General features: G+C 46.7%; 1 non-coding gene and 1 pseudogene across 1 annotated transcript; one reads left to right on the top strand and one right to left on the bottom strand.

Annotated features, from left to right (window-relative positions):
* Positions 1 to 3,443: 3,443 nt before the first annotated feature.
* Positions 3,444 to 3,550, bottom strand: LOC118144560 (U6 spliceosomal RNA). The gene has a single exon (XR_004729328.2). It is a non-coding gene; the product is annotated as a U6 spliceosomal RNA (small nuclear RNA).
* A 4,273-nt stretch (positions 3,551 to 7,823) lies between these two features.
* Positions 7,824 to 12,843, top strand: LOC118144477 (C-type lectin domain family 4 member C-like; annotated as a pseudogene).

Below are 12,843 nucleotides of genomic sequence, written 5' to 3'. Positions count from 1 at the left end.
GATTACAGGCACATGCCACCATGCCCAGCTAATTTTTTGTATTTTTAGTAGAGACAGGGTTTCACCATGTTGACCAGGATGGTCTCGCTCTCTTGACCTCATGATCCACCCGCTTCGGCTTCCCAAAGTGCTGGGATTACAGGCTTGACCCACCACGCCCAGCCTTTTTTTTTTCTTTTTTTAAGATGGGGTTTCACCATGATGGCCAGGCTGGTTTTGAACTCCTGGCCTCAGGTGATCCATCCACCTTGCCTCCCAAAGTGCTAGGATTACAGGCGTGAGCCACCATGCCCGGCTTTTTTTTTTAGACGGAGTTTCGCTGTTGTTACCCAGACTGGAGTGCAATGGCACGATCTCGGCTCACCGCAACCTCCGCCTCCTGGGTTCAAGCAATTCTCCTGCCTCAGCCTCCCAAGTAGCTGGGACTACAGGTGCGTGCCACCATGCCCAGCTAATTTTTGTATTTTTAGTAGAGATGGGATTTCACCTTGTTGACCAGGATGAAATCTCTTGACCTCGTGATCCACCCACCTCGGCCTCCCAAAATTCTGGGATTATAGGGGTGAGCCACCGCGCCCAGCCTTTTTTTTTTTTGAAACAGTCTCACTCCGTCACCAGGCACCAGGTTGGAGTGCAGTGGCGCTACCTCTGCTCACTGCAACCTCCGCCTCCCGGGTTCAAGCAGTTCTCCTGCCTCAGCCTCCCCAGTAGTTGGGACTACAGGCTGGGGCCACCACGCCCAGCTATTTTTTTTGTATTTTTAGTAGAGACGGGGTTTCACCACGTTGGCCAGGATGGTCTCGATCTCTTGACCTCATGATCCGCCCACCTCGGCCTCCCAAAGTGCTGGGATTACAGGCGTGAGCCACTGTGCCCGGTCTGGTTTTTTTTTTCTCAGGATAAATTAGGTAATTGGGTTATGGGTTTTGGGTGGAAAACCCATACAGGGGCTTGCGTCTGTAGTTCCAGAGGCTGAGGTAGGAGGATCACTTGAGCCTAAGTGAAGTAAAAACTAAGCAATTCTGAATTAAGTATAGACTTTAGTAAACAATGATTTATCGGGCTGGACATGGTGGCTCATGCCTGTAATCTCAGCACTTTGGGAGGCCAAAACAGGAAGATTATGAGGTCAGGAGTTCCAGGCCAGCCTAGCCAACATAGTGAAACCCTGTCTCTACCAAAAATACAAAAAATTAGCCAGGCATGGTGTCAGGCACCTGTAATACCAGCTCTTCAGGAGGCTGAGGCAGGAGAATTGCTTGAACCAGGAGGACAAGGTGGCAATGACCTGAAAACCTGTCATTGCACTCCAGCCTGGGCAATAAGAGTGAAACTCCACCTTAGAAAATAAATAGCACCTGGCGCAGTGGCTCACGCCTGTAATCCCAGCACTTTGGGAGGCCAAGATGGGTGGATCATGAGGTCAGGAGTTCAAGACCAGCCTGGCCAACATGGTGAAACCCATCTCTTTAAAAAAAATAAAAATAGCTTATACATATTTGTTCATTAATTCTGATAACTGTACCATACTAATATCTTACTAATGGGAAACTGGGTGTGTAGTATATGGGAACTCTGTATTCTCAATTTTTTTTTTCTTTTACTTTTAGACAGAGTCTTGCTCTGTTGCTCAGGCTGGAATGCAGTGGCGCAATCTCAGCTGACTGCATCCTCCACTTCCCGGGTTCAAGCGATTCTCCTGCCTCAGCCTTCTAAGTAACTGGGACTACAGGTGTCTGTCACCATGCCTGGCTAATTATTTTGTATTTTTTAGTAGAGAGAGGGTTTCACTGTGTTGGCCAGGCTGGTCTCAAACTCCTGACCTCAAGTGATCTGCCTGCCTCGGCCTCCCAAAGTGCTGGGATTATAGGCGAGAGCCTCCATGCCCAGCCCTGTAAATTTTTAAATCTAAAAACCTACTAAAAAATTAAGATTATGGCTGGGTGCCGTGGGTCATGCCTGTAATCCCAACACTTTGGGAGGCAGAGACGGGTGGATCATGAGGTCAGCAGTTCAAGGCCAGCCTGACCAATATGGTGAAAGCCTGTCTCTACTAAAATACAAAAGTTAGCCGAGGATGGTGGTATGTGTCTGTAATCCCAGCTACTCAGGAGGCTGAGGCAGGAGAATCACTTGAACCCAGGTGGCGGAGGTTGCAGTGAGCCAAGATCGTGACACTGCACTCCAGCCTGGGTGACAGAGAAAGACCCTCTCTCAAAAAAAAGAAGCTTATATTTGTTTATTTATTTATTTTTACAGAAATGATCTTGCTCTGTCCCTCAGGCTGGAGTGCCATGGTGCAATCATAGTTTACTGCAGCCTCCCAGGTCTAGGTCTTAAGCAATCTTCTCACCTCAGCTTTCTGAGTAGCTAGGACTACAGGTGCACAGCACCACGCCCATCTAAATTTTTGTAAAGATGAGATCTTGTTCTGTCACCCTGGCTGGTTTCAAACTCCTAGCCTCAAGCAATCTTCCTTTCTCAGTCTCCCAAAGTGCTGGGATTACAGGGGTGAGCCACTGTGCCCAGTCTTAACTTTATTATTATTTCTTTTTTTATTTATTTTTGAGACAGTGTTTTGTTCTTGTTGCCTAGGCTGCAGTACGGTGGCAGGATCTTGGCTGACTGCAACCTCTGCCTCCCAGGTTCCAGTGATTCTCCTCCCTCAGCCTCCTGAGTAGCTGAGATTGCAGGTCCTTGCCACCACGCTCAACTAATTTTTTGTATTTTTAGAAGAGACCGAGTTTCATCATGTTGGCCAGGCTGCTTTCAAACTGCTGACCTCAGGTGATCCACCCACTTCAGCCTCCTAAAGTGCAGTGATTGTAGGCATGAGCCGCCACACCCAGCCTTAACTTTATTTATTTTTTAATTTATTTATTGTTTTTAAAGATGGGGTTTCACCATGTTGGTCAGACTGGTCTTGAACTCACAACCTCAGGTGATCCGCCCGCCTTAGTCTTCAAAGTGCTTGGATTACAGGCGTGAACCACCATGCCCGGCCAACTTTATTTTTAAAAATCAGAGAGATTGGGCTGGGTGCTGTGGCTCATGCCAGTAATCCTAGCACTTTGGGAGGCCGAGGTGGTTGGATCACCTGAGGTCAGGAGATCAAGATCAGCCTGGCCATCATGGTGAAACCCCATCTTATTAAAAAAAAAAAAAATCAGACAGATCTGTGTCTACAATTGTAAAAATGAGGTTCTGGATAATTCCCCCCCGCCCTGCTTTTATAATATAGAGTTTCCCTCTTGTCACCCAGGCTGGAGTGCAATGATGCGATCTTGGCTCATTGCAACCTCTGCCTCCTTGGTTCAAGCGATTCTCCTGCCTTAGCCTCCCAAGTAGCTGGGATTACAGGTGTCCACCACCATGCCCAGCTAATTTTCTATTTTTACTTTAAATTTAAATTTATTTTTATTTGATTTTTACAAAACAACAAAAAAAATATGGAACGCTTCACGAATTTGCATGTCATCCTTGCGCAGGGGCCATGCTAATCTTCTCTATATTGTTCCAATTCTACTGTATGTGCTGCTGAAGCGAGCACATGCTCAGCTAATTTTTTTATTTATTTTATTTTTATTTTTTTATAGAGAGCGGGTTTCACTATGTTGGTTCAGGCTAGCCTCGAACCTCTGACCTCATGATCTGCCCACCTCAGCCTTCCAAAGTGCTAGGTGTGAGCCACCGTGCCCAACTTAACTTTTTTTTTTTTTTTTTTTTTTTTTTAAAGACGGGGTTTCACCATGTTGGTCAGGCTGGTCTTGAACTCTCGACCTCAGGTGATCCAGCTGCCTTGGCCTCCAAAGTGCTTGGATTACAGGTGTGAGCCACTACGCCAGGCCAATTTTTGTATTTTTATTAGAGACCAGGTTTCACCGTGTAGGCCGGCTGGTCTTGAACTCCTGACCTCAGGTGATCCACCGGCCTCTGCCTCATAAAGTGCTGGGATTACAGGTGTGAGCCACCGCGCTTGGCCAATCTTTCTTTTTTCCAGAGACAGTTTACTTTTTTTTTTTTTTTTTTTGAGATGGAGTCTTGCTCCTTCACCCAGGCTGGAGTGCAGTGGCGCAATGGCTTGATCTTGGTTCACTGCAACCTTCACCTCCCAGATTCAAGTGGTTCTCCCACCTTAGCCTCCCTGAGCAGATGGCACTACAGGCACATACCACCACACCTGGCTTATTTTTTTGTATTTTTAGTAGAGATGGGGTTTCACCATGTTGGCCAGGCTGGTCTCAAACTCCTGACTACAGGTGATCTGCCTGCCTCCACCTCCCAAAGTGCTGGAATTACAGGTGTGAACCACTGCAACCAGCTGACAATTTACTTTTGCTTTGTAGTTGGAGTTAAAGTAGATTTTACCTTGATTCAATCAGGCGTTTAGTTTATTCAAAACTAATTTCAAAATTTTAGGTAGGGCTCAGTGACTAACGCCTGTGATCCCAGTATTTTGGGAGGCCGAGATGAGTGGATCACTTGAGCCCAGGAGTTTGAGACCAGTCTCACCAACATAGCAAAACCCTGTCTCTACTAAAAGTACAAAAATTAGCTGGGCAGTGGCTCATGCCTGTAATTCCAGCTATCTGGGAGACTGAGGCATGAGAATCACTTGAACTCAGGAAGTGGAGGCTGCAGTCAGCCGAGATTGCACCACTGCACTCCAGCCTGGGTGACAAAGCCAGACAAGACTCCATCTCAAAACAATAAAAATAGCGGGGTGTGGTGGCTCACACTTGTAATCCAGCACTTTGGGAGGCCAAGGCCAGCGGATCGCCTGAGGTCAGGCGTTTGAGACCAGCCTGGCCAAAGTGGTAAAACCTCATCTCTACCAAAAATACAAAAATTGGCCAGGCGTGGTGACATGCCTCTATAGTCCCAGCTACTCAGGAGGCTGATGCAGGAGAATTGCTTGAACCTGGGAGGCAGAGGTTTCAGTGAGCCGAGATTGCATCACTGCACTCCAACCTGGGCAACAGAGGCAGACTCTGACTCAAAAAAATAAATAAATATCACTGGGCACAGTGACTCACGCCTGTAATCCCAGCACTTTGGGAGGCCGAGGCGGGTGGATCACGAGGTCAAGAGATCCAGACCATTCTGGTCAACATGGTGAAACCCGTCTCTACTAAAAATACAAAAAATGAGCTGGGCATGGTGGTTCGTGCCTGTAATCCCAGCTACTCAGGAGGCTGAGGCAGGAGAATCGCCTGAATCCAGGAGGCGGAGGTTGCGGTGAGCCGAGATCGCGCCATTACACTCCAGCCTGGGTAACGAGCGAAACTCCGCCTCAAACAAACGAACAACAAAAAAAATGAAAATAGCTTATACATATTTGTTCACTAATTCTGATAACTGTACCACACTAATATCTTACTAAGAGGGGAAACTGGGTGTGTAGTATATGGGAACTCTGTATTCTCAGTTTTTTTTTTCTTTTACTTTTAGACAGAGTCTTGCTCTGTTGCTCAAGCTGGAATGCAGTGGCGCAATCTCAGCTTACTGCATCCTCCACTTCCCGGGTTCAAGCGATTCTCCTGCCTCAGCCTTCTTTCTTTTTTTTTTGGATGGAGTTTCGCTCTTGTTACCCAGGCTGGAGTGTAATGGCGCGATCTCGACTCACCCCAACCTCCGCCTCCTGGGTTCAGGCAATTCTCCTGCCTCAGCCTCCTGAGTAGCTAGGATTACAGGCACATGCCACTTTCCCAGCTAATTTTTTGTATTTTTAGTAGAGATGGGGTTTCACCATGTTGACCAGGAGGGTCTAGATCTCTTGACCTCGTTATCCACCCATCTCGGCCTCCCAAAGTGCTGGGATTATAGGCGTGAGCCACTGTGCCCAGCTCTTCTTTCTTTCTTTCATTTGAGATGGAGTTTCCCTCTTGTAGTCCAGGCTGGAGTGTGGTGGCGTGATGTCAGCTCACTGCAGCCTCTGCCTCCCAGGTTCAAGTGATTTTCCTGCCTCAGCCTCCAGAGGAGTTGGGAATATAGGTATGTGCCACCACACCTGGCTAATTTTGTATTTTTATTTATTTATTGTTTTGGTGGGGGGAGCAATGTCAGGAAAATTTTGTATTTTCAATAGAGATGGGGTTTCTTCATGTTGGTCTGGCTGGTCTTGAACTCCTGACCTCAGGTCATTTGCCCGCCTCGGCCTCCCAAAGTGCTGGGATTACAGGCGTGAGCCACCATAACCAGCCTTATTTATTTTTTAAATTTTATTTAGTTTTGCTTTTCTTTTGAGATGGAGGCTTGCTCTGTTGTCCAGGCTGGAGTGCAGTGTGTGGTGGCACCATCTTGGCTCACATCTCGAACCTCTACCTTTTGGATTCAAGCGATTCTCCTGCTTCAGCCTCCTGAGTAGCTGGGATTACAGGCAACCGCCGCCATGCCCAGCTAATTTTTGTATTTTTAATAGAGATGTGGTTTCACTGTGTTGGCCAGGCTGGTCTCGAATGCCTGACCTCATGATCTGCCTGCCTGGGGAGGTACGGGTTGCAGTGAGCCAAGATCTTGCCACTGTACTCCAGCCTGTGCCACAGAGTAAGACTCTGTCTACCAAAAAAAAAATGACCTGAAGCATTTGGAGTGTAAATGCAAAGTCATTTTCTATTTTTGGGCAGATGGTGGGTTTGTGTTTTTTAGACATAGCGTCTCACCTTGTCACCCAGGCTGGAGTACAACCTTGGCTCACCGCAACCTCCGCCTCCTGGGTTCAGGCAATTCTCCTGCTTCCGCCTCCTGAGTAGCTGGGATTACAGGCATGTGCCACCATGCCCAGCTAATTTTTTGTATTTTTAGTAGAGACGGGGTTTCACCATGTTGACCAGGATGGTCTCGATCCCTTGACCTCGTGATCCACCTGCCTTGGCCTCCCGAAGTGCTGGGATTATAGGCATGAGCCACCATGCCCAGCCCAAAGTGTTTTTTTTTTTTTAATTATTTTTTTGTAGAGCTGGGCGTCTCACTATATTGCCCAGGCTGGTCTCAAACTTCTGGCCTCAGCTATCCTCCCACCTTAGCCTTCCAAAATGCTGGGATTACAGGCATAAGCCACCACAACACAAAGCTTTTAGATAAATTTAAACCTCAGCATCCTGAAAATACAAAAGGGCTGGCCATGTTAAAACGCGCGCTCTGGGTCACATATTATAATTCCATTTATATGACATGTCTGGATAAGGTAAATTCAGAAACAGAATACAGATTGGTGATTGTCAGAGGCTAAGGGGAGGGGACAAGAGGGAGAAACTCCTTAATGGATACGGAGTTTTATTTTGAAGTGATAGAAATATGTTAAAACTAGATAGATGTGGTAGTTGCACAACTTTGTAAATGTCCTACATACCACCAAATTGTCCTTCCTGAAATGGCTAACTTTGTGCTTTCTAAATTTTATCTCAATACATTTAAAAAAATCAATTCTAGAGTCATGGTCAGAGGCAAAATAAAACTTATTGGAATGATTTTTTTTCTACTTTCTCTCATGTATTGTAAGCAAAATAATAGACAACTTCATAAGCAATCTATATACAGCTTTATACATTGTCAGGATTTTCTCTTGGTGAGGTATTCCTACCCTGTTTAAAAAAAAATGCGCGCTCTGAAAGAAGAGACCCTACAAACAGGCTTTGTGTGAGCAAGGTGGCTGTTTATTCATCCTGGTGTAGGCGGGCTGAGTTGGAAAAGAGGGTCATTGGAGGGCTGTGGGATAGGAGTTGGTTTTATAGGTTTGGGCTAAGCAGTGGAAAGTTACGGAAGTTACAGTTTAGGGCAGGTCTTGCAATCTGGGAGGGGTCATGAGGTCTGGAGTCATGATCATGACGTTGACCAAGGTCAATGTGCGGTTACAGAGTCCAGCTGCCTTGTCAGGTGAAGCAGGAATAAGGAACAACAGAAGAATATCTCAAGTTAATTAGCACCACAAGGGTAGATCATTCTTCCCCTTTTCATGGTCTTCCAGTTACTTCAGACTTTCCAGGAACTCATCTGAAGTGTCCTTGCAGGTCACAGAGATTACCATAGTGTCCATGGTGTTGTCAGTCAGCCTAGAAGACGCTACAGGCCAGGCACAGTGGCTAATGCCTGTAAATCCCAGCACTTTGGGAGGCTGAGGCAGGTGGATTACCTGAGGTTGGGAGCTTGAGATCAACCTTACTAACATGGAGAAACCCCGTCTCTACTAAAAATACAAATTTAGCTGGGTATGGTGGCCCATGCCTGTAATCCCAGCTACTCGGGAGGCTGAGGCAGGAGAATCATTCGAGCCAGGGAGGCAGAGGTTGAAGTGAGCCGAGGTCATGCCATTGCACTCCAACCTGGGCAACAAGAGTGAAACTTCATCCCAAAAAATAAAAATAGCCAGGCGTGGTGGCTCACACCTGTAATCTCAGCACTTTGGGAGGCTGAGGTCAGGAGATCAAGAGCATCCTGGCCAACATGGTGAAACCCTGTCTCAAAAAAAAAATTATTTTTTTAAAGTAAAAAAAAAATAAGAAAAATAAAAATACCCTTTCCCGGCTGGATGTGGTGGATCATGCCTGTAATCCCAGCACTTTGGGCGGCCAACACAGCAGGGTGGCTTTAGCCCAGGAGTTCGAGACCAGCCTGGGCAACATGGCCAAAACCCCATCTCTACAAAAATAAACTGAGCATGGTGGTGCATGCCTGTAAACCCAGCTACAGGAGGCTGAGGTAGGAGGATCGCTGGAGTCTGAAAGGTTGCACCCCAGCCTGGGTGACAGTAAGAACTTGTCTCAAAAAAAAAAAAAAAAAAAAGGCAGGGGAGCAAAGAGAAACCTAAAGATACACTAATTCAACTCCCTTTACGAAAAGAATATATTAGAAGTGAAGGATAAATTTCCTCACTACATGCAGAGCCTTGAAGAAGACTGTCACTTGGGAAAGCGAGGCCAGGCACCGTGGCTCATGCCTGTAATCTCAACACTTTGGGAAGCCAAAGCAGGTGGATCACCTGAGGTTGGGAGTTCGAGACCAGCCTGACCAACATGGAGAGAAGCCCCATCTCTACTAAAAAATACAAAGTTAGCCGGGCATGGCAGCGCATGCCTGTAATCCCAGCTACTCGGGAGGCTGAGGCAGGAGAATCACTTGAACCCAGGAGACAGAGGCTGTGGTAAGCCAAGATCACACCATTGCATTCCAGCCTGGACAACAAGAGTGAAACTCTGTCTCAAAAAAAAAAAAAAAAAAAAAAGAAATAGGAAAGCAAGTGTTATGAGGATTTATGATGGCCATGGCTAGGGCATGCTCCTGTACGTGCCAAACCTCATTCTCACAAGTGATGTCTTTGATCCAGCACTGCTCAGCCAGAGCCCTCTGCTCCTGGGGAGGGGTCCTTTGTGGCTACTCCTGGGTCTTCTTTTCTTCTTTTCTCCCTATGGCCATGAGAACTCAGTTCAATTTGAGTCCCCTAAAGGCTAGTTTAAGAATTAAAGAGCAGGCCAGGCATGGTGGCTCACGCCTGTAATCCAAGTACTTTGGAGGCCAAGGCGGGCAGATCACCTGAGGTTGGGAGTTCAAGACCAGCCTGACCAACATGATGAAACCCCGTCTTTAAAAAAGAAAAGAAAATGAAAGGTGGCTTGCAAGTCTAAAATTTTAGAGAAAATAAACTTGAGAGGAGACTCTGGCCAAGTTAGGTCAGGGGCACATTCTCTTACAGACTAAGAGGTTTTTGGCCAGGCATGGTGGCTCACGCCTGTAATCCCAGCACTTTGGGAGGCTGAGGCGGGTGGATCACGAGGTCAAGAGATCGAGACCATCCTGGTCAACATGGTGAAACCTCGCCTCTACTAAAAATACAAAAATTAGCTGGGCATGGTGGTGTGCGCCTGTAGTCCCAGCTACTCGGGAGGCTGAGGTAGGAGAATTGCTTGAACCCAGGAGGCGGAGGTTGCGGTGAACCGAGATCGCACCATTGTACTCCAGCCCAGGTAACAAGAGCGAAACTCTGTCTCAAAAAATAAATAAATAAAAATTTTTAAAAAGAGGGGTTTTTTTTGGAGACAGAGTCTTGCTCTGTCACCAGGCTGGAGTGGAGTGGCACAATTTCGGCTCAATGCAACCTCCACCTTCTAGGTTCAATTGATTCTTCTGCCTCACCCTCCCGAGTAGCTGGGACCACAGGCGGGTGCCACCACGCCCGGCTAATTTTTTTGTATTTTTAGTAGAGATGGGGTTTCACCGTGTTGGCCAGAATAGTCTCCAACTCTTGACCTCATGATCTGCCTGCCTCTGCCTCCCAAAGTGCTGGGATTACAGGCATGAACCACCATGCCTGGCCAGACTAAGAGTTTTTTTTTGAGACAGAGTTTCGCTGTTGTTACCCAGGAGTGCAATGGCGTGATCTCAGCTCACCGCAACCTCCGCCTCCTGGGCTCCTGCAATTCTCCTGCCTCAGCCTCCCGAGTAGCTGGGATTACAGGCATGTGCCACCGTGCCCGGTAATTTTTTGTATTTTTAGTAGAGATGGGGTTTCACCATGTTGACCAGGATGGTCTCGATCTCTTGACCTCGTGATCCACCCCCTCGGCCTCCCAAAGTGCTGGGATTACAGGCGTGAGCCACCGCCTCCGGCCCCAGACTAAGCGTTTTTAAGGATTCAGGGTGGGAGAGTTTATTAGAGGCTTGGACTGCTTCTGCGTCTCTGTTGTGCTTATCTGGGAGGGAGAGTTGTGTCTGTTCCCATGCATCTTTCTGCAGCTGCAGGCATATCCCCCGAGTCCGCTCTTAGCTTTCCTATCTCAGTGCACCTGAGGAGAAAGGCCCACCCTTTTACTGAGGCCCACTTTCCTGGCCGGGTGTGGGGAAAGGTCCACTGTTTTACTGGAATTCATTGTATGAGGTTAAAGTTTAGCAGTTACCCAAGAGACTTTCCCCCCACCTCCCTTTGTGCCTTAGCTGTCTTTTGTTGTTGCTGTTGTTGTTTATAGAGATGGGATTTCAACATTTTGACCAGGATGGTCTTGAACTCCTGACCTCAGGTGATCCACCCACCTCGACCTCCCAAAGTGCTGAGATTACAGGCATGAACCACCACGCCCGGCCACCTGAGCTGTCTTATCTGTGTTTTACTGTTTGCTCTTTCTGTTTTTACTTAGAAGAGAAGTGATTTTCTTGAAATGCATGAGGCCAGAAAGGGAGCTGGACTTAAAGTGGCGGTGTTTCTCTGAGAAGATAGTGCTGCTGCTCTGTCAGCTATGAGTCTTCCATTTTCTTCCCTCAGTATTTCATCATCCAGAAACTGGAAAGAGATTCTGCTTATTTTCTGGGGCTGTAAGATCCAGAGGGTCAGCAACATTGGCAGTTGGTTGATCAGACACCATATGATAAAAATGTCATGTGAATATAGAATGAGGTAAAGGATCCCAGGTCTTGATCACGTAGGAGCTTTAAGGTGTCTCGTCAGCTATTAAGCAAACAGTAAAACCCACACTTTTTTTTTTAATCCTAGGTCTATTTGACAACAAGGATCATGCTTTTTTTCTTTTTTTTAAATAAAAATGGGGTTTCACCATGATGGCCAGGCTGGTCTTGAACTCCTGACCTCAGGTGATCCACCCACCTCGGCCTCCCAAAGTGCTAGGATTATAGGCATGAGCCACCGTTCCCGGCCCTTTTTTTTTTTTTTTGAGACCAGAGTCTCACTCCATCACCCAGGCTGGAGTGCAGTAGTACGATCTCGGCCCACTGCAACCTCTGCCTCCCAGGTTCAAGTGATTCTCCTGCCTCAGCCTCCTGAGTAGCTGGGATTACAGGCATGTGCCACCATGTCCAGCTAATTTTTGTAATTTTAGTAGAGATAGGGTTTCACTATGTTGGCCAGGTTGGTCTCGAACTCCTGACCTCAAGTGATCCACTGCCTTGGCCTTCCAAAGTGCTGGGATTACAGGTGTGAGCCACTGCACCCAGCCATAATTACTTATTTATGTAGTTCTTTACAAATGTTAAAGCACTTTAGTAAAGATTCCCACTTTTGATATTCATATCAACTATGTCAAATATGTAGGAACATTGTTCTAGTTCCCATTTTTTTAGATGGAAGAACTGAGAATCAGGGAAATTAAATTGCTTGCACTAAATAACAGAGTCTAAGTAGCAGATCCAGGGATTTGCCTAGTTTGGACTCCAAAAGCAGTGAATAGAACCTGATTAATACTTGGGACTAGGGCAAACAATCTTTGGATCATTTAACCCTGTGACACTGCAAGTTCCATGGCAACTGAACTTAGTGATGGTCAAACTAAAGGAATCCTCCAGGATATCTGCCCAGAGGATTTTCAATGTATTCTGAGTTGCTTAAGATGACAGAGTACTAGGTCGTGTGGGAACAGTTTTCAGGGGCAATACCAGAGACACAGGTGGAGAGGTAACTGCCTGAACCTGAGGTTTTACAAAATAATCATTAGACTGACTGGGGTTTGCTGGAAGTGTCTCCCATTAGAATGCCTGTGGTCGCAGGTGTCTCTCACTGTAGTCTGCCTGGAATTGACGGGATTCTCTCCCATTAAAACTGTGGCAGCAGAAATAGGAAGGTGGTTTGGGTGTATGTGACCTTGACTTTCACACTGTTTAGCCCTAGCCCTCTCCCAGTCTCTAATCTTTTCCAAAACGCTGTTTTGAAACACCACTGTCCTTTATCGACCTTGCAGATTCTGGCACTCAGATGAACCCAATAACCTTGATGAATGCTGTGTGGTAATAAATTTCCGTTCTTCAGAAGAATGGGGCTGGAATGACGTTCACTGTCATGTACCTCGGAATTCAATCTGCAAGATGAAGAAATAAATATTCTCCATGAAAATGTGTTTGGGTTGG

The sequence above is a fragment of the Callithrix jacchus genome, chromosome 9 (genome assembly GCF_049354715.1).
Source record: "Callithrix jacchus isolate 240 chromosome 9, calJac240_pri, whole genome shotgun sequence".
NCBI classification, from domain to species: Eukaryota; Metazoa; Chordata; class Mammalia; order Primates; family Cebidae; genus Callithrix; species Callithrix jacchus.
This window is presented reverse-complemented; position numbering and strand designations above follow the sequence as displayed.